Below are 10,418 nucleotides of genomic sequence, written 5' to 3' on the forward strand. Positions count from 1 at the left end.
TTAAACAATCCTGGCTGGATCTAGGGAGCCTTGGCTTATTCAACTGATTTTCCACTAGCTTTTGCCTCACCTGTCCTTCTGGTTTCCATGGAAACTGGCTTCAGAAAAGCCAAGGATAGGCTATTTCAGATGTGCATACATGTGTTTCATAACACTTCTGGAGGCGCTATACGATGGAACTGGCCAGGAAGGTGGTGAGGATATGTGGTAAGACAACTAGAATGGTACAGATCAGATGGCTTTTGTGTCAGCTCAGTGGTTTTTCTTTGGGGTTGTTCTAAAAACACTCCAGCATTCACTACAGTAAAGGTGTCTGATTGGACCACATACTTCCCATGGGCATTACAAACATTTTACAGAGCTGCTAAGTATCTAAGTATCCAGTGTGTGTTACCATCTCATATTTAATTAAATGCTATGGAACTCTCTATGCCTGTGCTTGTCTTCTGTGAGGAAAAAGGGACAGAATGGGCCACAGTTCTCCTCAGCCACTGAACACATTCTGGTGTCATTTGCTGTTATTTTATATTTGGATCTCTGGGGGAAACTCACTCGATAATTAAGCAATGAATTCACAAATTAAGGAATTAACAACAGTTTGTTGAGTATCTGTTTTACATTACTTTGTCCTGTGCTATGCACTGGAGTTACAGAGATGGGATGCCCTGTTTCCATTTCACCATCACCGGGGGCCAAAGACACACAGGAACAGTTACAATGTCACATCACATACTTGAAGGCCTGGTATCACCAGGATTCTCAGTTGAAGCAATAAAAACAAATGTAGGCTGATCTGTCAGACAATGAATTAAAAAAGGCTACTAGAGTCATCCCAGAATATCTGAGAGGATCGAAGAACCAAACATGGAGTTCACATAGTCGTCCCTTCCCTCTAGCACAGACACCTTCAAAAACGGAAGTCAGTCTCCTCCACCACCACCACCAACCCCAGAGTAGACCTGACCGCCATGTCTGGCAGCTTCACGTCCCTGGAGTCTGCAGTTAGGTGTAACAATGCCTACCTAGCTCAGGTGCCTGGGCTCAAGCAATGGGAAGCAGAGAAGAGAAGAGCTTGTGTTTGCATGTTCTGTAGTAAGAGGCTGTGCCTCGTAGATTGGGGTTGTCTCCAAATATAGGAATGAATTGCTGTCACTGGCTGAGGAAGGAAAACAAACAAACCAGGAGCAACAATGTGAAGGAAATCACACTTGATGTGGCAATGCTGTGGAAGCAGGAATGTGACAGAGATACAAGAACCCGGAGGATGTTTCCTGGCAGAGAAAGCTGCTCAAAGTCATGGAGCTGTGACAGAACATGGGACGTTGGGGGAGGTATAGATACAATAGGTGATGCCTCCCTGTCTGCCTCCAGTGTAAACAGTAAGGTGTTGGTTTTTCCCAAAAGGGCACTTTTAAAAAAAGTAATACATTGCTGCCTGGAACACTTTATTTTAATTAAAAACATCTGACTGTATGCCCATTCAGCACTCATCTGTAACAAGACCAAAGCTGCTCCTTTGGGTTGTGGGTTGTTGACCGTAGCTCCACATCATCTTTCTTGGGTAAAGCACACGGCAGCACATCATCTACTCTTTCCAATTTTGCCTTCTTTAAGATGGATAAGGACCTTCAAACACTTAAAAAAAAAAAAAAAAGACTAATTGTAGATGCTTAACTTTGTAAAGGTATTTAATTTTTCAAAATTATTTAATTTTTTAAATTAAATTTAAAATAAATTTGAATTAAATTTAAATTTAAAATTAATTAAATTTAAAATTAATTTTCTAATTTTTTAACTTCTAATTATTTCAACTCTTTAAAGGTATTCAACAGCCCTGTCTCATGCCATCATGTTTTCAGCCCTGTGGCAGCATTCTTCCATGACAAACGTGCCTTTGTCAGGTTTTTTTCAAACCATTGAAGATAGCTCTCATAGATCCACATGAGTCTTTCTTTGCATACTCAAACTTCATCAGCCTTATAATACAATCACAGTAACAAGTCCAGTTGGCCTACAGAAGTCTGAAACACGCAGGACTGACATGGGTGAGTTTATGTTTCACTAGAAGATAACCTGCTAGCAGCCAAGTCTCAGCGGAGGTGTTACTGTACCTCACAGAGAGAATGAAGAGTGCTGGTTCATTCAACAGGTGGTTCAGTGGAAGCCATCCACAGGCAGAGAGTCTGCTGAGCAGTGGCTAAGATGGTACTTAAGAGAACTGGTGGGGAGCAATGGTTAAGCATTTGACAGGCCAGTCTCAGAAGTTTTGATTTAGTCTTCAGGGAATACGTGAAAGGATTTTAATCAGGGTTGTGGCATAATAAATTTTATGTGTGTATCAGGGTTAATGGAGGAATCCTGTAACACCTTGGGCTTACCTCTATTCACCACATTGATTTGGCATTATCTGATCTGACTCCCCTTTGGGCTTCTAAGTACTCTTGCAGAGAGAACTGTGACTTACGGTGTGTATGTGTGTTGTTAAACACAGTACTTAAGAATCAAGAAGGCACTCAATCATAACATGGAATGAATGAATCAGCGTGCTAGTGAATGATATTAGTCAGTGTGCTTCCTTATCACCATTCAGGATAGATTAATGCCATATAGGAGGCTCAGAGACAGGCACTGCATCCCTGAGAGAGTAGCACATCTGGGCAGCCACATGTAGGGAGTCAGTTGCCTTCCCCATCCACAGTTACCTCCCCAGCTGCACTCTTAACCACTGTAACCACAGAAGTGGGGAAACAATAGTATGGGGGAAGAATTTTCCAAAGCTTCATTTCTCTGGTGAATATCTGCATTTAATTTTGTTTATTTACTTATTTAGTGTATTTCTGATGCACATTGAAGTCTAATCTAACTTTACATTTTAATGGCTTGTGGCATTTCTGTGGGATTTCTGTATAACTTGCAATGAGGTAGCTGTTAAGGCAAAGAAAGTATGATGCATAAAACTTGGTGGGTCAGAGGAATACACTGACACTCATGAAAAATACTGGGGAAAACAAATGTGAAGCAAACAACACATGAAGCCCCTGAGGTTTGAAAAATAAAATTTTGATGTCAAATTCTGCAGAAACAGTTGAGCTGATCTGGTGGACCCCTCAACTGTAAATTATGAGGGTCAATTCCTTTCTACTCTGGTAAAAGTTTCTCAATGAGAAGAGAACTCACAGAGGCTGAGAAGGGCTTTTTCTTTTTCTATGACAAATTATTTTGTTGCAAATTATGAAAAGGTATTATAAAACATCAGAAATATTATAAAATATCAGAAAATATTTTGATATTAAGCCAAAGACACTGTTGTCTACTGATAACAATGAAATACTACTTTTATAGGTTAAGGAATAATTAACTTAGATAAAAATTCAGTAAATGCTCTTCTATGAGACTGATGAATATGCTGTCAAGTCCCTTCTTCACACATCAATATGTTGGGGATGCCAATGCAGATTTGAGTGATGCTTAGGATTAATTAAAAAAAAAAAAAAGCTTTCGCAAAATAAGAATAGGATATAAGCCAGGGTCTTGCTCAATGGTAAAATATTAAAAGTACCCCATTAAACTTAGAAATAAAACAGAAGAAATTCCACTGTCACCACATTTAACACTGTTTTTGAAATGCTAGAAAGTGCAATTAGACAAGGAGAAAAAGTAAGAGGCATAAATATTAAAGAGGAGGAAACTAAGTGATCTTTACTGGCAAATGAAATGATTGCATACCTGGAAAACTCAAAGGGATCAAGTAAAAAAATACACTAAAAGACACAAAGACTTTATTAAGGCCTTTGACTATAATATTTCCACTTGTTGAATTATTTCTTTAAATCTTCACTGAATATTTATTATGAAACTAATACTTGCTTATTCCTCAAATTTTAAGAAACACAGACATATATGATGAAACAAGTAAAAGACCTCATTCCCCAATTCAGTGCTCAGAAATAATCATATTTAATAAGTGATGTGTAGTCTTCCACATCATATACATATATACATATACTATTGTTCTAAATATCATATGGAGAAATATGTGTTCAAGAAGAGCCTGCATAAGTCTGGAGAAGAAAAGAATTGAGAAGAAACTGACCAAATGAGTGATTTTGACATTTATTCATTTTTTAAAGATAATATAAATTACACTCATTTTATATTTAGAAATGACAAAATGATAAAAATTATCAGTGCAAAAAGCTACAAAGCTAGAAATTATTACAATTACATTGCCTAGAAATTATAAATATCTCTGGTTAGATTTTCCTTTTTTCTTTTTCTTTTTCTTTTTAATTTTTGTTTTCTGTTTTTTGACAATCATAGACATAGACATAGAGAACCTATGTGTCCAAATCTGGGTACTTATAAAAATTTCATTACTTCTAATTAGTGTAGAAAAGGTAGATTATTTAATAGAGATTAGAATAATACAATAGCCATTTGTAGATAAAGGTGGAAGTACTGACTCCTAAAATAAATCCAACATAGATCAAAGATATAAATAATTTTTAAAATAAAAACAAATTTGCTAGAGAACATGGGCAAATCATTTTATACTCTTTGGATGTGAAAAGCATTTCTAAAAAAATATCACAAAACCCAGAAACCATAAAAGAAGTAATACACTTAAAAAAAAGAAGAAGAAGTAATACACATGAGTATGTAAAATTTAGAATATTTTAATTTCTTTATTAAATTAAAAAATGCACAACAAAAAGAAGATAAAAATAAACTGGAAAAACAGAGTAACTACAAGACAGGCACAGTGCTAATATCCTTAGTATCCAGAGTCTTACAGATCAATAAGCAAAAAATGAATAATTTAAGAGGAATATGGACAAAGCACATTAGCAGATGGTTCACAAAAGCAAAATTTATTCTAAAAATAGGAAATGGGAAATATGCTCTCTCTCATTCAGAATAAAAAGTGCAAATAAAATAATGAGGTAAATATTTTGCCTATTAAATTGTGAAAATTAAAAATATCGCTAAACTTCAATGTTGGGAAAGGCATATGAAAATAGGCTTTTTCATATACTTTTGGTAGAACTATTAATCAGTGAAAATTTTTAAGAAGATGCTTTAGACATACATAACAAAAATCTAAATGTGTATATTCAGAAATTCCACTTTCAAGAATTCTCTACAGAAATAATCAGAGGGGCTCAAAAATACATGTAACCAAAATATCTATGCCCCACTGTTCATAAAGGAGAAAAATCATAAATATTCTACATAAAATATGGCATATCCATACTATGGAATAATAACAAAGTCACTAAAAAAAATATGGTAGAGATTTAGATAAATGATAAAGAAAAATGTCTGTGCCATTTTGTCAAAGGCTTCTAGGAAGAGGAAATTCTGTAGAGCTCTTACTCCCTTCCTCTATCATTTCCACAATGAGAAAATACCAGATTGAGCTGTGTAACTGCTAGCTATTGCTGTATTGATGGTCAGTAACAAACCATGCCAAAACTGAGTGGCTTTAAACAGCATCATTTATTGTCACAAATTGTTCATCGTGGTGGGAGTTGGATGACCTAGGCTGAGTTCTGCTGGGTGATTCTACTAGTATCAACTGCAATGACTCTGCATCTGCAATAGAACAGAAGTCAACTGACTTACGCTGGGTTCAACTGGAAATACACTGATCTGTGAGTTGCCCATCTTTTTCTTGAGACTAACAAGCTACTCAGTCTTATTCTTTTCATAGTAGAGGTGCAAGAGAGAAAACAAACACAAAGACCTTCTGAGACTTAAGTCCAGAACTAGTACACCTGTCACTTCTGTCATTTGTACCTCATCCTATTGGCCAAACAGATCAAATAGCCAAACCCAGGCTCAAGGAGTGAAGAAATACTTTTTTTTTTCTTTATGGGAACTCTGAAACATAAGGTAAAGCATGTGGATAGAAAAGGGATAAAGAGTTGAGACATTAATGCAGCTCCTTCAGTCAGATATGAGGATAGATATGAGGCCACATTTACAAGACAATACAAATGTTGTCCCTATCTGAGGAAGCTCTCCTGTCCCATTCATACAACAACAGTACCACAGACACATTCTCTCCATTTCTTAATGATAGGGCTTTTGTCTATACTTGTGCTGGGGATTTTGGGGGAAAGAGAAGTGGCTGGGCAATGGAAGGATTTCAATATTCATAGATCTCTCAATCTAATCGCAGCAAATCTAGCCATTTCTCATATGAATTGTTAAGTGGGAGAAAACACACACACACTCCTTTCCTAAGCATGAAATTTAATTTTTTCCCTTCAGTATGATTGACCCAGTTAAAGTCATGTGGGCATCCCTGGACCGAAGACAGTCACTAGAGAATGCCTTGCACTAACAGGCTTGGAAATGGCTCACTATCTGGACCTGGGGATGAGATGGGTCTCAGCCAAAAATAAGGGTGAGAGGAATGAACTAAAGGATGTTAAAGAAGCAAACAAAAGTGTCTACTAAGAAGATCTCCTTTTTTAAAGATTTTATTTATTTGTATATTTTAGAGAGAGAAAAAGAGATAATGAGAGAAAGAGTCAGTGCAAGAGTGCAGGAGGGGCAGAAGTAGAGAGAGAATCTCTAGCAGACTCCCCCGCTGAGGATGGATCCCCAACACAGGGCTCAATCTCGGGACTCTGAGATCATCACCTGAGCCAAAACCAAGAGTTCGACACAACCGACTGAGCCATTCAGACACTCCAAAAGATCTTTTTTAAGAGTATATATAAAATGCTTTATATATATACATAAAGTATATATAGAGAGAGATAGAATATTAGAGTTAGAATACGCTTTGAAAAAACTCTGGAAGGCAAAGCTCCAAAACGTTTTCAGTGGTTATTATTAAGGAAAAGAATGGAATGATAGATGAGAATATAAAAGTAAAAGACTTTTCAATTACTGTTTTTGTCTCTTTTCCTTTTGGGAGGGAATGTATATGTTTTATTACTATAATAAAAATAATTAAAAGAATAAAATGTTTCTCAATATAATTCTTACTTGGAATTAAAACTTTTGTTTTTTTCTGTAAAGTTCATTTTTCTAGAATAACACTGATATTGACTTACTCAACTAAAAATATGCAAACAATGAATCATGGAACACAACATCAAAAACTAATGATGTACTGTATGGTGACTAACGTAACATAATAAAAAAATGAGATTCTCTTGTTCTAGAGGCATAATCTGATTTCGTTTGTGGGTGACACAGAAGTGAACTTCAAGATGTCCTATCCTCCCATCTTTTAAATAATTTCTGCATTCCACCATAGTTCATCAAGCACATCTTAGTTGCAAATTGCAGTGATAGATGCTATGAAACAAGATGAAATGCAAGAGCACCTGGCTCTAGGGGTCCCAAACAGAACAGGTTCAGCCACTCACCACTGATAAAATCCAGTAGTGAAATAAGAATTTATTTCAGCAAGGCCAACATTAGGAAGACAGAAGACTAATGGCCCAAAGCCTGTCTCCAAAGTGCTGAAAATTCTTTTAGGTTTATATAAGGAAAATATGGGACCCAGGTTGGTGGGTATGTTTAGCCGAGCAGTAAAGATAAGGCCAATCATTGCTGTGGGGACAATCATGCAGGGTCTGGCCAGCTAGCGTCAGGGCAGCCATTATTGTTTAAGGGGGTGGTTTCGGTTCCCATAATGGGATGCTTTGCCCACCAGGTCTTTTGCCTGAGTTAAGAGATAGGATGGAAAAAAGAACTTAATTCATTAGAAAGTACAGACCAAAGTCAAACTGGAGGTAAGTCAAGTCCTGTGTCAATATAGTATGTCTCTATGTTTCCCATCTCTTCTTCTTCATCCTATCTACTATATTGTCCTGGTAGAAATCTCACAATCCTGCCAAGTGGTGTCCATATAATTTGTGCTTTCCTCTATTGGTGTTTGGCAGTCCTCTCTCTGCACCAGGGCCCTCCGTGATTCCTGCCAAACCTCCACCTCTCCAAATCCCCCCATTAAACCTCAACCCTTCTCATTCCTAGCAGGTATTTTTGCCTTTCTTTGAGAAAACTAAGCCACGACTCTTTTTCCTCTCTTCATATTTCCATCTACAAACCCCCAAATTCCCATAAATCCCTACCAACTCTTCTCCCAGTCAAAGGATGAGACATGCCTCTGTCAGTAGAAGACCAACTCAACCATTGCTGTCCTTTACTCTACCCTTCCTTCCCCCACTCCAGAACTTTGTCCCTTCAATCATCTGATATCTCCTGTACTTTTGCTATTTCCATTACATTCATTGGCTTTTTACCTTCAAGACTTTCTTATCCATCCAGACCTATACCTTGAGCTTTAGAATCATGTCCACCAAGCTGAACTTCCATGAGTAAATATATCATATGTCTTTTGTTCAGGGTTAAATTTCTAGCACCTAGGACAGTACTCACTGGTAGTACTGAATATTTGCTTACTAAATACTTTCTGGTTGAATGAATGCTCAACTGCCTATCTGTTTCTCACCTAGATATCCATAGAACTCTCAAAAGAGCTCTTCATCTACCCCACTGGTAGCTTCTCGAATTTGTCATTTCCCAAGTCTGGTAGAGAAGCCGCCATGATTTGATGGACTTAAGAGACCCTGAAAAGAAGAACAGTAGATGTCTCATGTATAGCCTATATGAACTGGGGTTTTCCCTTCCCTTCCCCTGTATGCTTCATCTGAGAACCATAGAACAGGAGGCATCTTGGTGGCTCAGTCAGTTAAGCATCTGACTCTTGGTTTCAGCTTAGGTCATGATCTCATGGTTGTGTGATCAAGACCAGCATCAGGCTCTGTGCTCAGAAGAGATATCTGGAAATATATAAGTCAGGACAAATTATGGAAGCCTTAAATGTCATGCCATATGTCTGAACTCTCAAATGGGCTTGGGGAATTACCGAATATCTTTAATATCTTTAAGAAATGAAGTGACATGATTGAACCTGAGGTGTAGGAAAAATCATCCTGGTATTAGCATGAAGGGTAGAGGAAAAGGTATAAGACTGTAGGCACAGACTTACCTGGGGACCATTTCTACACTTGAGGTAGGAAGAACTCAACATGTACAATGGGGAGGGAGAAAAGGACACACACACACACACACACACACACAAATCAGCTGACTCAAAAAAGTGCTGTAAAATAATAGCAAACCCTTCTACAGAGCTTATTTAGCACCAGCTGAAGTTCTAAGTGCTTCCCATATATTAACCCATTATCTCCACTTAGCAGATGAGAAACTGAGCTGTGAGAGGTCAAGTAGTTTGTCTAAACTTATAAAGCTAGTAAGCCACACAGAATCAGATTTGAAACCAGGCAGGCCAACTCTGGCATTTGCACTCTTAACCATTTCTTGGCAAGGGAGGGAACAAAGATCCTTGGGTTCTAGCTCATGTAGCTGAAGACTACAGACTGAGATAAAAGTATGTTCGGTATTAGTAAAAGATAGGGTGGGACTAATGGAGGCCAGGGAAAGGAGTAATGAATTTTATTTTAGATCTGCTGATTTCAAGTGAACGTGAGTGACATGTGCAAATGTCTGTTACCTGGGCTCTTGCAACCAGAGAAAGTAAAGTCTCCCTTCCTGCCATTTTTTGGAGCTGGCATTATGTGTTAGAGCTAATATCTTAATGATGTCCTGATTTTTAACTCTATCTGATTCTAAAGATTTTCCCTACAATTTCTGTCTGTAATAATAGTCTACTTTGTCAGTAGACAATACTCACAAACCCTGAAAACTTCCCATAATTTATTAAACTAGGATGATTATTCTGCTGAATTATTTCCAGATAAGATTGTTCCAACTTAATTCTTCCTTCCAATATGAAACAAGAAAGTATCTGATGTCTGGTCAGTTCACCAGGGCTTCACTTAGGTACATTCCAAATGGCATGGAAATAAGATAGCACACAGAGCAATATTATTTTTACTGTGATATTTTATACACAATTAATTAGAACAGATGTATAGAAAAGTACCCTACAGAGGCTAACATCACCCTCAAATGGGTGAGGTAGGCCAGATCCTGAGTGATTTCATTGACATGTCTAATTAACATATCTAAAGTGAAAAGTGTGTCCCTTACATGGGTAGTTGCTCAGCTATGAAACATTGAGAAACAGAGAGGTCAGGGAGGGAATTTTTGTTAGTTCCCTCCAGGGATTGTTATGAAAAGAATATTATGGTCTTACTGGCAAGATGAATGCAATGCAATAAACTGTCAGCCTAATTTCATTAAATATTCTAATACGTATGTCCTTTGTTCTTATTCCAGTGACTATATAACCTTATAATTGTTTCCAACAAAGAACCTGCCTCTAGGGCAAAAATTTTCTCATTTACTAACATAAGTAACCTGGTTCCAGCATGCGAGATAAGACATAGCTACAACTCCCCACAGAAAACTCCTGTGTGGACATAGAT

This window comes from Lontra canadensis, unplaced genomic scaffold (genome assembly GCF_010015895.1).
Source record: "Lontra canadensis isolate GAN:19392208 unplaced genomic scaffold, GSC_riverotter_1.0 scaffold5, whole genome shotgun sequence".
NCBI lineage: Eukaryota > Metazoa > Chordata > Mammalia > Carnivora > Mustelidae > Lontra > Lontra canadensis.